The following is a 16,202-nucleotide window of genomic DNA, read 5'->3' as shown; positions in this document are numbered from 1 at the left end:
GATAAAATGTGTATTTATCAAATATTATTTTTAAAAGTTCATAAAATCACAATTTATAGTGTTGATCTAAAGATCATCGAGAGAAACTGTTGAATTACTGATGATTTAAACATTATTGACAGGAACTGTCGAACTTCTAGCAAGATATTTTGAAAGACAATGACACAATGAAATTATAGCTCGACCTGAAGTTCGAGTATATTTCCCATAAATGAAACTATACAGAAGATGTTAACACACTCGTGATTATAAAATCGCTAAACAAACACAATGTTCCTCGATCTCCCGTAGAAAGGGTAAAGAAGTACTTGGTCCATAACTACCATACTTAAACGCGAACAGTGCACTAATATATCTAATATGATATTGCATTCCTTGTATACGTGCAAGCTGAATACGAGTTCAAACCCAACACGTAGACACTTGAGCGGAATACAAACATATATTATGATATATTTACATATCACGAGACTTATATCTTCATTAAAATAATAATGATAATTCTCATCACGTTTGGTATTCTTGTGACGGGGTACATAATAGTTCAACTTCAAATATTATAATAGTTAGTTTATGTGTTTATATACAATGACACCATATTTTCCACTAACTAAGAAAACCACAACGTTGGCGGTTCATGATGAACGTTCAAGAATATATGATATTGGTCCAGAATGTTTGCGTCTAAGTTAAAAGATCCAACAAGTACAAGGAGCATGCAACTCATTAATGCTGAAGAAGGACCAAGTGAATCCATGAAGACAATGCAACTTACATAGTTTAAATAAGAAAAGACTACATCAAAGATTAAGCCAAACATTCATAATAGAAGTTCAAGTTCTACATACTAAAAGACGTGTAATGGTTGGGGGAGGGGGGGGGGGGGGGCATTATACGTGCTGCACTCTTTTTCCGTTGACTAAGTTTTGTCTCAATGGGTTTTCTTAGCAAGGTTTTGTAGGTCCCAAAACGACCACATGAACAGATTTTGCACTTGATACATAGTGTTGAGACGGGTGCGGTATAAACAAACGATCGAACATATATATAAAGATAATATAAAGGATAGTGAACGACTCCGTAATCGGTAAAAGATTTATATAATAAACGAACCGATCCCACCCAAGGTGAGCTCCCCTTGGGTGGTTGTTTACACCATACAAAACACACTCACAAAAGACTACAAAGTTACATATTTATAGCCAAACACAAATCTACTAGAAGATCTCCTCCCCGTTGAAGCTAAACTCGTGCACCGAAGCTCTCGTCTCGTAACCAGATTTTGCACCACTTCAATTATTAACTTGACCATTAAATATATAACGGGTTTCGTAATTTGATATCCCAAGTCATAACTCTTTTTGTCCTTACAGGTTTTTAACTATGTGTCGTAATTGATCCAGTAGTATCGATTTATTTTTCTTGGTCAAGAAGTACCAATATAACATCCTCTTCAAGTATGAAGTACCAATTGATCCGATAACCATTAGTCATTGCGTTATAATTGTTTTCATAATATAAAACTGGTAATTGGGTAAATTGCATTCAGTTGTGTCAACAATTCGGATAGAGTTTCGTTTGTCATCACTACCAAACTACTAGGTCTAGTAATTACCGCGGAATCAATTTAACAAAAATCTGTGATTAGTTTGTTATCGCATTACCTGAACCTGAAATGAATCGCCGTTCTCATAATTGTTTATAGATTTCTAAAGTACTCGTGTGTTTTAAATACATCTTTCTAAACTGTTTGACATCATCTGTCCACCTAGTTTAATAACTAATAAGTCATGAGTTTGATTAGCACTTTCAACCGATTCTCTGTAGATACGACCTTACTTCCCCGTACTCGTTATAGGTTTTTAAGTGAATTAAAATACTTGTTTTTTATTAGAGCACGTCATCTACATCAGCATGCTCTAGCATACGTATATATTTACATGCCATTCCCAATGCCCAAGCGGATGCCCGGACCATATTTGGTTTCAGGTTTGATGATGTGGAGCTTTGTAGCGTATTTTTACCCATATATCACCATCACTTTTCTCAAATACCAAGATGACGAGTTCCAGCAAAGCATGGCTTATAAGGCCATCGAATGCTACCTCGGCACCAACTCTCTAAATCGTGCTAAACGTCTCAGCGTTGAGGTGATCAAGGACAACAAACACCTTGTCCTCAGCTAGACACCTATGAAGAGGTAATGGATGAGTTCAAAGGAATTAAGGTCCGGTGGAGATCTGGAAAAATTATCCCCAATGAAAGCCCATGTAAGAGAAGCTGTTCTATACGTGCACTTTACATCGAAAGCACCGTGATATTGTCATCGGAGTTTAGGTGCGTCATGTGCTTTAACAAGGATATGACATTACAAGACATACCTAAATAAAATCTTCTAACTATGATAACAATATAAATTAGGGGTGGCAATCTTGACCCAAACCTTTTCAAATGAGTTAATTTGAGTTGTTTTAAAAGTTAAATGAGTTGGTTTTGGTAAAAGGTTTTAACTAAATGGGTAAAAATGAGTCATTTGAAATCCAATCCTTTTATTTTCGGGTCAAAATGGGTCGATGTGGGTTAGTGTCCTAAGGAAATGTGACATGTTTCGGATCGAAACGGGTTTTCGTACAAGACAGGTTTCGGCACGAAACGAGTTTCGAATTGGAACGGGTTCGGTTCAGGTTTCAAGCCAACACGAGTTTTCACCGGTGACGTGTTGGGTTTTGGTTTCCTTTGTTTCTTTCTGGTCGATTCCGGACTTGTTTTTGTTCGCTTTTTTCAGTTTTGTTTTTGTTCGATTTGAATTCTTTTAGTTTCGTTTTGATTGATTTTTTCGATTTCGATTGATGTGGTCCGGTTTTGGCTTTTTGTTTCTTTGTTTCATTTTCGTCGATTCTTTCAGTTTCGGTTCGATTCTTGGTGGTTTTTTTTATGGAACGAGGATAACGTAGGTAACATTTTAGCGTTTTTACTTTTTTTGTTTATGATTCATATGTTGAGTTATAATTTTTTTTTATTATTTTTGATTTTTTTAGGGTTTTTTTATCTTAATAGAAAACCCCTAAAAAAATTCAAAAAAATAATAAAAAAAATAATAACTTAAAATATAAATAAAAAACGAAAAATCTAAAAAAACAAATGTTTCCGCGGTTATTCTCGTTAAAAAAAAAATTCAGTACTCGGTTCGACCCTAACCTGTTTCAACCAAAACCAAAACAACCCTTTTTTTAATTGACCCGTTTTGACCTAAACTCATTTTGATCCATACTCGTTTTGACTCATGACTCATTTCAACCCATGACTCGTTCAACCCAACGCAACCCATTTGCCACCTCTAATATAAATCAATCTAATAATATATTCTATTTAATATTCTCTAATACATTTGACCAAACCCACTCAAATTAGGAATCAATATCTTTTTAATAGAATCCATTTGTTTCTACTTCGTAGTCATTATGGTTCTTGAGAAAATATGTTTATATTGTTTTGAATTTAAGATGTTACATTACATGTAACATCCCGATTTCTATTGAAATTACAATGTATATTTTTATATGAATAATAATTACCGAAAAGTAAGTTCATAGTGCTTACATCCCTAACTAAAATTTATAGAGAGTGTTTGTTTTCAAATTAAAAACGTTGCGGGTTAAAATTTCTCAAGCTTTGTAATCTTCCTTGTCTTGATGTTGAAACTTTGTGTTAGGGTTCTATGTTTAGAAATTAGGAATTATTAGGGCTGGAAATTACATGGCAATGTGTTCAGACTTCAGAGTATGAAACGTTTATTATTAAAGCATAATTTTAATTGCATGTTATGATTTAGTATAAAGATGGCAATGGAAATGATGGTGTTAGCATTGTTGTTGAAATCATAACTTGTTAGTATATTGTTTTAGTAAAAAGAATTAGGCATGTAAGTTGACTTGAAAGTGGTTAATTATGATTGACAAATCTTATGCCCTCCAAGCGCTTGTCGATATGCTTAAAAGTTAAAAATCTTATGAATGTTAGGTAACTAGTCAGGTGTCCGCGCGATGCAGCAGGATATGCACGAACGTTATTGGTTTCAGTACGTTCCTTGCAAAAGTACGTGCATGACCCGATAATGGTATGTGCTTAACGTGACATCCGACGCGTAACTGGTGTCGGTAAGCTCGTCACACAACGCCTACACACGAGTAATCTGGTATTCATAAACAAGGTCATCCGCATAACTAATGCCTAGACGCGTGTAACCGGTGACGAAAATCAACAAGCAAAGATGAAATGTACAATAATTTCAAGTAGACCACTTTTTAACCCAACTCGTTTTGACGCGAAACCCATTCTAACCCAACATCGTTTTAACCCAAAGCTCGTTTTGACCTGGCCTCTTTCGACCTGAACCCATCGAGAACTGAACCAAATTAACCATTTTTTGTATCGACATGTTCTGACCTTAATTTGTTATGACCAATGAGCCGAACATGTCCGACCTTTTGCCGGTACTAATTGATAATCATGTAATGTTAATTTTTTTAAGTTAATAAATTATAGCAATATGATACTCAAATTAAAGATAATAAAATGTTCATTATTATTGTGTATTTTTTTTTAAAAAGTGTTAACGTGTGAAAAAGTTATGGCCATTTTAAAGTCGCGGGGGTAGTTTGTTTAGAATAAGGGGTAAAAATGTAAGTATTATACATATTAACAAAAACTAATTGAAGTTGAAAGACTAAAATTGTAATTTATATTTAACAAAGTTGAAGTTAACCGTTGAAATTGGATCATGAATAAATAAAACAAACGAATTGAAGTTATGAAGAACAATCTATCAGTAACAGGATGACCGGGACCGGACAAACAAACAGGTTAGCTGTAGAGAGAAGACTCGGGGTTGTATACGTGCACCCGACATACCTTACGCTAATAGCTGCGTAAGCTACCCAACGACGTAGGTTACACCGACGGTGGTTTTGTGTTACCCCGGGTTATGGAACGTTTATGTTGTCTTGAAGTATGAAGATCAAGCCCATGGCTCACACGGAATGCTCGAGCGGCTACTAAAGAATCGAATTATATGAGCATACGAAGAATGTTGATGTTGCGTTGAAGTATTAAACGATAAGATTATTAAAATCGGTATACTAATTTGCTAGAGAAGTTCTACGTTGATTAAGTAATATTAACATTTGTCATAATGTTATGATACCTTAGGTGAAGTTCCAATCTTGGAATTATATGGCGAAAGATCAAGTGCTAGGAACGGACATCGGAACACACAAGACTTCAAGTCTAATTCGCATATTTATGGAATGTATTTAAGTTGATGTCTTTAAAACATTTATAAAAATATATAATAAAAAAATAAATTCCTAAAGTGTTTGTTGATTGTCGTTTTATAATTAAAATAATTGTAAAGGTTTGTATATATATGGTGTCGTATATGTTTAAAATAAAATTTTGGGATCGTATTTTTCTGCAATAAAATATTTTTTTTAAAGTTGTAAAGTTTAGGGTGTAACATTACATTCTGATATAATAATAGCTACGTTCCAATTCAATTGTCGTTTTTTATTCAACAAGATATTTGATCTTTTTCAACCGATATATATGTACCGCTTCAAACACCCTCATAAAGAAATTCCCATTCAATTTGAGAAGAACTAAATCTTCAAACGGAAAATGAAATGGTATATAGGATGAAGTACAACCTTATGAGGAGATTTTTGTTTGCGTCCAAAGATACCCACTTTTTGGACACTCTACGAAGTAAATGAATTTAGGACAAGCTTTTCGTATTGACGCTTAGCAAGAGTTTTCTTACGAGTTTTTTTTATAAAACATCACAAACAGTTTGCTGCCCGGTTAATCATAAAACCGTAAGAAATTTAGTTTAGTTTATTTTATGTTAATGTACATCTAATACTAAGACAATTTGTTTGGGTCATGTTTTGTTATGTAAGGTTGGAGGCCATAAAAAGAATTCGATCTAATAGCATATGGGTTTAACACCATTGATGGTTACTCACGGTTAAAAACTCGCGATGCTTAACCTCAATGCAACGTTTCAGGATATATATTGGCTTCCACCAACTTTTATGAACAAGTAGTTTACAATCAATGAAGTTCAGTTTGGTTGATTGATTGTTTATTCAATTTAAATTCGTAATCTTGTTTTATATTGTAAACTCGTCTAACCCTTGATGAGATATAGCAGCATCCGATAACTATATATCACCATCCATTACATTTAATGATTGTCTTAAATTTCTTAACGAGATAGAAGATTAAAATTATGTTTTCAAGTATTTAAGATATAGAGTAAAGTTAAATACAAGATTATGAATTAATCGGGTATACCCTTGGGCCTTAGTGTGTGTCAGACTGCATCATGTGACTATTTCTTACCATGCGTAGGTTGTAATTCCTTAGTGTGCTATTTTTATAATTAGCGAGTTGTAAAAATACTTGAGTGTATGAACCATTTGGGTTCTATCTTGGTGTAATACTTAGAGAGAACTAAGAGATTGAGTCTAGGGGGGAGCTTTATACTTGTAATTGCTGCTGGTCAGTTAAGATGAATTTGAAACCCTCTTATACTACACTTTATTAACCGACATTATACTACACAAACCTTAACTCTATTAACATACACAACCCAACACACTCGAAGTATTTTAACCCATTCCTACACTGCAATACTCGAACCACTAACTTTAATGTAACCATACCCAACAGTACTCACATTTACCAGGTATATAAACATAATCTACCCAACCATTCAGAACAATACCCAGTAGTAACCATACACTACACTACCTGAGCATAATATCTTTAGTTTCGCCATACACTACATTACACCATTAACAAACTCATCTTCACAACAAAAATAATAATTATTTTCGTGTAACTTAACCTACACACGGTTTACATCAAAACATAAACACCCAACAAAATACACTAAACCATTTTACAACCCAACAAAAAACTAACATTTATAATTCCTAGAAAACTGTCTGCAAACATTAAAAATAATAAGAATGCTACATTCAAACCAAATGCCCCCTACACGGGGCTACACAAAACAAACTAGAACCAAAACATATTCTTCCAGATACCCAAGTTCATAGAGTACCATAACAAAAAAAAAACAGGGACTAAACCACAATCGCCCTTGATCAACTTGCTTGTTCCTCTGCATGATTCACCACAATCGACCTTCACTCAAAAACATTATTACTAGTGTTCATGCTCAGCTGCAATCTTTCAAACCACCGGTGAAACCCGCAATGACCTTCCATAGTATAGAAAATCGGCTCTCTACACACATCATACAACATAACTTAACATACTTTTCAAAATAATTTCATCACCTGCATTATTTTTTATAACTTTTAAAACCACATATGGACGACTCCTTTTCAATTTGTTTCCATATCTAATACGTATATTCGCAGCTCTTGCTATATTCATTTTATACTTTATTAAATAACCTACATGTTTGGATAAGTAATACTATCCATTTAAATATTATACACACATATTTCACCCCAAACATCAAACATAAATTACTGTTGAATACATACACCTGTTGACAGTCTAACGAATATCACCTTAAGGACATAATGTAGGTTATTAATTCGGTAGCAAACAGTGAACCAATTAAACAAACATAAATTGTACATTATTTAATAACCTACAAATTCATGACACAAATCAATAACTACAAACATTGTAGAACTACACATGATAACAACAATGTTCCCATACCTCTGACTTTTGAATCCTCTTATGAATCGCCATCGATATTAACCGGATTGTCAACGAAGTTTGTCAACTTGGAAAACAATTTTTTTCATAGCTATCCTCTCCCTACTTCTTGCTGAACACAACAAGCATATTAAATGTTTTTATATTTGCAAAAAGAACTGCTTCAATTTTTAGACGCATCAGTTACCTACACATACAATTTTTCAATGACATCTTACCCTTCATAATTCAGTTACCTACACAAACACAAAAAAACAAAAAAAATATAAGCACACAAACCCAAACACAATATCTCACCCAATACTATCCTACACTGCATTATAAAGTTCTAAGAAATTATAAATTAACTGCTATAAACTGTAAGGCTCCGTTACCGATGCCCTACTTTGGACGTTGGAGTTACTCATAAACGCAGTTCTAAAAATCAGAGTTAATTAAAACTTTCGCAGAATATTATAAAACATTCAACCATAACATTACATGACCATTAATCCTTGTCTTAACGAGCATTCAAATTATTTAATCATAAAACATTGTCTTTTAATTATCATAACATAACACTTCATTAAGATGCTAGTGTCTTCAAATCCATGCCATGTGCTTCCCCTCAAGCAAGTTGCCTCAATCTATTAACCTGTGTGCATACTAAAAGTCAGCTACGCTGAGTGAGTTCTAGTTAATCACATAACTTACTTTTCATATACATATACGTGCCCGAAGGTACGCACTACATACAAACCTGTACTTCATTCATCCATACACATTTATAGCTACATTATAAAGGGCATTTCACCCTACATACCTCATATATTATTAGGGTCCGGTACCCTACATCCTCGGATATTATTAGGGTCCGGTCTCCCTTCATCCTCGGATATTATTAGGGTCTGGTCTCCCTTCATCCTCATATATTATTAGAGTCCGGTCACCCTTTCTTCCAGACCTTCATACCATACCTTTCTATATACATAATTGTATGTTTCATACATACATACATCATTCATTCTTCATATATAATAATTTTATCATCAAACCTTTACCAGGCAGTACATGCAATATCCGAAGATCGTTCATGTACTATTTACTACCATACATATATAACTCATACATCATACATACTTCATTCAAACATCAATCATACACCATATATATCATTCATATCTTTTGCTACCACCTGATGGTCCATGCCATATTCGAGGATCGTTCATGCACTGTCAAGCAATCATCATACATAATTCATATAAGGCATACACTTACCACTTAAGATAAGTGTATTAACTATCACATCGAGTATGCACACAGCCCCGAAAACATAACAAGTAAGTGGGGCTAGAAACTCACCTGAAGTCGGTTACATTCACCGTTAATAGTTATTCCTTTCTTCAGTTGGGCACGGCTAACTGTATAATAATTACATGCATCAATTAACTATCACTACTCATCTCGCGTTTCTAGTCCAATTATAACCCTCAACGAACGGGGGTCCGGGGGCAGCGCCCCTGGAAGCGGGGTCTAGGGGCAGTAGCCCCTAGCAGGGTCAAGGGGCAAAGACCCTGGCCGGGGTCGAGCAGCCTGGTCAGCTTGGAAAAATTTTATTTCCATTAACTGTCTTAACACATTTTCCATTAGAATTTTGAATCATCATTAAATTTACTAACTTAAAAAGTCCAAGAGCTTCTTTGTAATTAAACCATTCTTTTTCTAAGTTCATGGACCATTCTGTCATTTTGGTAAACTTCTAGTTCGTTACTTATTCTTAACGAATTGGGTTATCATAACTAATTGACCCCTTTAACGAACTGGACTTCTTAACGAATCAGTCCATAGCGAACCATTCCATAAAACGAATTAGTCAATCTAATTCGTTATCTCTTTTAACGAACTGGCTATAACGAATCAATGGTGATTCGTTATCTTTTCCCCTTAACGAATTGAACACGAACTAAGTCTAGTTTGTTAGATTTTCCTTTAACGAATCGCTTGACGAATTGCTTCCAATTCGTTAACTCCTCCCTCTAATTCGTTAACTTTCCGTTAACGAATTAGGGTTAGGTCAGGGAATGTTAGAACATTCCCTGACATCCCTTAACCTCGTATACACTTTTCCGGCGGCGCCGCCGGAAAAACGAGTTTTAACTCGTTTTTCACCGTTTTTTGTTCCGTTCGATCCAGATCTGAGCTATGGTGATCCTAAGCTCATTTTAGGTTCGGTTTATACCCGATTCCATCCGGATCTTGTGACTTAAATAGTTTAACGGTGTCAGCTCGTCATTTCGCGACCATATCTATTGGGTTTAATCTCATACAATATCATACTATCATTACCTTGGATCGGGATCGGTTTTCCTTGGTGATTTCGGCTAGAGAGAGAGAGCTTAAGTGTGTGTTTTGAGGGTGTATGGAATATGTGTGAAATGAAATTAAATGAGTGATTAAAGGCTTAAGCCCATGGTCTTTTTCCTTCTTTCATAACCCAAGTCCATAACCCATATCCATTTAACCCAACAATAGCCCGACTCATAATAACTCATATTTCATTTATTAACCGGAACCCGAAAAACGGGATGTTACAAGTCTTCCCCCCTTAAAGAGGTTTCGTCCCCGAAACCTAACTATTACATAAACAAATCTGGATAAAACTTGCGCATCTCTTATTCAACTTCCCAAGTAGCATCTGATCCCTTGCGGTGTTTCCATATCACTTTCACTAATGGGATAACTTTATGACGAAGCTGCTTCTCCTTGCGATCAACTATCTCGATTGGTTACTCAATGTAGTTCAGTTGTTCATCAACCTCAATGTCCATTAATGGCACGTGCGATGTGTCATCAGCCAGACATTTTCTCAGATGAGAAACATGAAAGGTTGAGTGAATTCCTTCCAGCTCTTCAGGCAATTTCAGCTTGTAAACCACTTCACCTACATGATCCATAATCTTAAACGGTCCAATGTACCTCGGACTCAACTTTCCTCTCTTCCTAAAACGAATAATTCCTTTCCAAGGCAAGACATTGAGCATCACATTGTCACCAACGTTAAACTCAATCGGCCGTCACCGCTTATCGGCATACGACTTCTGTCGATCTTGAGCAGCTTTCATCCTTGCTTTAATTTGATCAAATTTTGAAGAAGTTTCTTAAACAAATTCCAAACTTCCCATCTCTTTTTGACCAATCTCTCCCCAACATACCGGAGTTCTACAACGCCTTCCGTACAACATCTCGAATGGTGGCATACCAATACTTGAATGGTAGCTATTGTTATAAGAGAACTCTGCCAGATGCAGATGATCCTCCCAACTTCCTCCAAAGTCTAAAACACAAGCACATAGCATATCCTCAAGGGTTTGGATCTTCCTTTCAGACTGTCCATCTGTTTGAGGATGATACGCCGTACGGATGTTCAATCTCGTTCCCATTGCTTCATGGAACTTCTTCCACAACCTTGAAGTAAAGCGAGTATCTCAATCAGACACAATAGATAACGGTACTCCATGCCTAGATACAACCTCTTTAATGAACAAGCTTGCTAACGTCTCTGACGAGATAGCCTCTCGTATAGGTAGAAAGTGAGCACTCTTGGTCAAACGGTCCACAATCACCCAGATGGTATCATGATGCTTAGCTGTACGAGGTAGCTTAGTTATGAAATCCATGGTGATGTGTTCCCATTTCCATTCAGGTATCTCCAAGGGTTGCATCTTTCCACAAGGCTTCTGATGTTTGGCTTTGACTTGTAAACAAGTTAAGCACTTACAGACATAATCTACTACATCATTCTTCATTCCTGGCCACCAGTAATCTCTTTTCAAACCCGGGTACATCTTAGTAGTTCCTGGATGAATTGAATACCTTGACTTATGAGCTTCATCTAAGATTTGACCTCTAAGACCTCTGTGGCCTGGGATCCACATACGGTCAAACCTGGTCTTAGCACCATGCGTGTTTTCCATCAACTCACTCTGTTGACCGAAGATTCTTTCTTTCTTCACTAGCCTTTCGTCTACCAGCACCTATGCTTGCACTTTGACAATTTCTTCAAAAAGACTTGAATTTATGATCAACTGGTACGATTTTACTGTTGCAATGACTTCCTCATTCTTACGTCTTAGCACATAGGCGACCACATTAGCTTTACCAGGGTAGTACTTAATATCACAGTCGTAATCCTCTATCAACTCCAACCATCTTCTCTGCCTCATGTTCAATTCTTTCTGCTCGAAGAAGTACTTCAAACTCTTATGATCTGTGGTACACTTAGTACCATACAGATAATGTCTCCATATCTTGAGAGCATGCACTACTGCTGCTAGCTCTAAATCATGCGTCGGATAAGTACTCTCATGGACTTTCAACTGTCTAGACGCGTAAGCTATCACCTTTCCTCGTTACATCAACACACAACCTAACCCACGATGCAAAGCATTAGTACAAACAACAAAATCCTCGTCACCATCGGGTAAAGCAAGGATTGGAGCTTGCGTGAGTCTCTTCTTTAACTCTTGAAAAGCCTCTTCTTGAAACTTACCCCAACTGAATACTATTAACTTTCAGGTCATACCGGTCAACGGTGCGGCTATCTTGGAGAAACCTTCGATAAATCTCCTATAGTAGCCGGCTAACCCTAGGAAGCTTTGTATATAAGTCGGATTCTGTGGAGTCTTCCAATTTGTTATCGCCTTGATCTTAGCTGGGTCCACGGTAATCCCTTCAGGATTAATCACGTGAACTAGAAATTGCACTTCTTGCAACCAAAACACGCATTTCGAAAACTTAGCATACAACTCCTCTTTCTTCAGAGTCTTCAATACTTCTCTTAGATGCTCTGCATGATCAGATTTGCTCTTTGAATAGATTAGTATATCATCAATGAAGACGATAACTGACTTATCCAACATCGGCCGACACTATTCATCATATCCATAAATGCTGCAGGAGCATTTGTTAGACCGAATGACATCACGAGAAACCCGTAGTGTCCATACCGCGTTCGGAACGCTGTCTTAGGGATGTCTGCCTCTTTCACCTTCAGCTGATGATAGCCTGATCTGAGATGTATTCGTGAGAACCAACTTGAACCTTGCAATTGGTCGAACAAATCATTAATCCTTGGCAAATGATATCTATTCTTTACCGTAAGCTTGTTCAACTCACGATAGTCTATGCACATTCTCATACTCCCATCATTCTTCTTCATGAACAACACCAGTGCGCCCCACGGGAAACGCTTGGCCTTATGAAACCTTTGTCAAAGAGTTCTTGCAGTTGGGACATCAGTTCCTTCATTTCAAACGGCGCTAGACGGTAAGGTGCTTTCGCGACGGGCTGGGCTCATGGTACTAAATCTATCTGGAATTCTATCTGTCATTCCGGTGGCAACCCCGGAAGATCCTCAGGAAATACTTCTGGGTAGTCGCACACGATAGGAACATCTTTCATTTCTTTCGTCTCGGCCGTAGCATTGACAACATACGCCAGGTAGGCACCACATCCTTGTCTTAATAACCCTTTGGCTTTTATTATCGAAATGACGTTAAGCCCTGAACTTTCCTTATCACCATAAACCATCACCGCACTGCCTTCCAAAGACTTTAGCTTTATTATCCTACTCTTACATACTATCTGAGCTTCGTACTCGGACAACCAATCCATTCCCAAAACTACATCAAACCCTCCTAAGGTCATGACATACAAGGTAACAGGTAACTCATGTCCCTCTAATTCTATCTTACAGTCCTTAACCATTTTCTTTACTTTCACCGAGGTGTCACTAGCGGTCTCTACTATGAAGGTTTCAGACGCTCGGCAACATTTCATTTTAGCTAGTTTACTAAATGTCAAAGCTACAAAACTTCTATTTGCACCCGAATTGTAAGGCCCCGTTCCCGGTAGCCCTACTTTAGCGTCGGATTTACTCATAAACACAGTTCTACAAATCAGAGTTTATTAAAACCTTTCGCGGAAAATAAAACATCAATCATTTATTACGAAACATTCAATATTTTCTTTGATACCATAACCCAAAACATTATATTTAAACCTCTTGTCTTCTATCATCAGATGTCAGCCGTTCAATCCATGCCATGTGCCAACCTCATGCTAACTCTTTAATCAAATCACCTGCGTGCATACTAAAAGTCAGCTACGCTGAGTGAGTTCTAGTTAATCAAGCAACTTATCATACAACCACTACATGCATCATATACGTATCCGAAGACACGTAGTCCACTATCTAACCTGCTCACCTTACCACTTAGCCTCTTATTTACACCTACCACTTTGCCACTTTGCCATTTTAATAACGTATAACGTTATGCTACTTTGCCACTTTAATAACGTAGTCACGTATAGGCTTACCCTACCACGTACTATCGTTATGCCACTAACACTCTTACCAGACTCTTGCCACTTCTAACACGCTCTACCTCTACTTGTCTACAACACGCTTCATATCATTTACATAATAAGCAAGTCACATCATAGCATTCATACACACTAAAAACCACTCGGCACTCACTATCCTTGGCGATACGTGCAATATCCGAAGATCGTTCACGTACCGACAAACATTATATAATAGCTACCTCGTATAACATCTATAGCATACACTTACCACTTAAGGTAAGTGTATTCACACTTCACATCGAGTATGCACACAGCCCCGAAAACATAACAATGAAATGGGGCTAGAAACTCACCTGAACTTGGTTACTTCTTCTGCTACTGGTTATTCCTTCTCGAGTTGTGGGCGTCTAACTGTTTAATAATTGAATATCAAATACTACTCTAGCCATTCTCATTGCTACTTAATTAGTCTTACGTGTCTAAGCCGGTTTTACTTCATTAAATCATTACCCGGTTAGTTAATCTTTACTTGTTAACCTTTTAAAGGCATCTTTCATAATTTAACAAAGTCCAAGGGTTAATATGTAATTATCTCATTCTTTCCAAGTCCAGGGACCATTTCTGTCATTAGGTTAACCTTCTAGTTCGTTACAGTCCCTTAACGATTTGGATCTCATTCGTTACTTCTATCTCTGGCTAATTCGTTACTTTAATACGAATTGACCTTTATAGCGAATTGAACCTTATAACGAATGGGACCCTTGACGAATGGCCCTTCTTTAATGAATTGAACCCTTCTAGTTCGTTATCTTCTTTAACGAATGGCTATAACGAATTAAAGGTAATTCGTTATCTTCTTCCCTTAACGAATTGAACACGAAGTAAGTCTAATTCGTTAGGTTTTCTTTAGCGAACCTCTTAGCGAAACACCTTTAGTTCGTTAACTTCCCGTTAGCGAACTAGGGTTAGGTCAGAACATTCCCTGACAATATCTGAACCTCGTACCAGAATCTCCGGCGCCGCCTTTCCGGCGCCGCCATTGCCGGAATAACGGGATCTCGCCGGAAAAGCGAGATCTCGCTTGTTTCACCACCATTTTCACTGTTTTTCGTCCCGCTCGATCCAGATCTGAGCTAGGGTGACCCCTAAGCTCATCTTAGGTTCGGTTTATACCCGATTCCATCCAGATCTCATGACTTAAACGGTATAACGGTGTCGACTCGTCGTTTCGTGACTAAATCTAATGGGTTTGTATCTCTACAATAACATACTATCATTACCTCGGGTCGGAAATCGATCCTTCTTTTTCTTCTTCTTCTTGGTTTCTGCTAGAGACAGAAAGAATGGAATGAAAGAGAAATAAGTGTGTGTTTTGGGTGGTGTATGGAGTATGAGAAATGAAAGATAATTGGTGATTTAAGGTTTATATAATTATGGATCATGGGCTTAGGCCCATGGCCCTTCCCTCTTTCCTTCATAGACCAAGTCTATAACCCATATCCATTACCCAACACTAGCCCGACCCATACCAACTCCTACTCTATTTATTTATTTTCCGATAACCCGAGTAAACTTTCCCTCTATTATTAAATAATATAATTAATATTATTTTGGAAATTTCGGGATGTTACAAGTCTTCCCCCCTTAAAGAGGTTTCGTCCCCGAAACCTAACTTATTCCTTGTAAAAGGAACACTTCTTTTATTCACACACTTTATTGGATCGCCTTTGCTTCCTGGGTTATCCTTCTTACTCCTGACTTGTAGTCATCGAGCGGTGATCATGTGTTTTAGCTATTAAGGTAGCTTGTCCATGAGGCCCTCGATGTACCAAGTCTTGTCTCGTCTTCCCAAGGAACCTTGTTTTATATAACAACGCTAACTCCTGAGGCGACGCTTTACCACTACACAACTATTTATCATAACCAATATGCATTCAAGATAACTCATAAGTCATTCATACAAAATCACAATAGGTCACAAGTCGTTCAATAAACATAATAATGAAATCATTCAAGCTTGCTAAACAAACATAGGTTCATATTGTAACATAAAACACTCCTTAACAGTACTAACATAAATCAACTGCGACATG

This window comes from Bidens hawaiensis, unplaced genomic scaffold (assembly GCF_021521415.1).
Source record: "Bidens hawaiensis isolate Kalapana, Puna unplaced genomic scaffold, B.hawaiensis_p1.1 tig00029362_1, whole genome shotgun sequence".
Classification (NCBI taxonomy): Eukaryota; Viridiplantae; Streptophyta; class Magnoliopsida; order Asterales; family Asteraceae; genus Bidens; species Bidens hawaiensis.
This window is presented reverse-complemented; position numbering follows the sequence as displayed.